Source organism: Triticum urartu, chromosome 5 (genome assembly GCF_003073215.2).
Source record: "Triticum urartu cultivar G1812 chromosome 5, Tu2.1, whole genome shotgun sequence".
In the NCBI taxonomy this organism is placed as follows: Eukaryota; Viridiplantae; Streptophyta; class Magnoliopsida; order Poales; family Poaceae; genus Triticum; species Triticum urartu.
The window spans coordinates 234,585,649-234,585,879 of record NC_053026.1 but is presented as its reverse complement, the minus strand read 5'-3'; positions in this window follow the sequence as shown (position 1 = coordinate 234,585,879).

Below are 231 nucleotides of genomic sequence, written 5' to 3'. Positions count from 1 at the left end.
TGATTTTGTAGGGATGAACTTTCTTTTGCCATGTTATTTTGAGAAGACATGATTGCTTAGTTAGTATGCTTGAAGTATTATTATTTTTATGTCAATATTAAACTTTTGTCTTGAATCTCTCGGATCTGAACATTCATGCCACAATAAAGAAAATTACATTGAGAATTATGCTAGGTAGCATTCCACATCAAAAATTCTATTTTTATCATTTACCTACTCGAGGACGAGCAG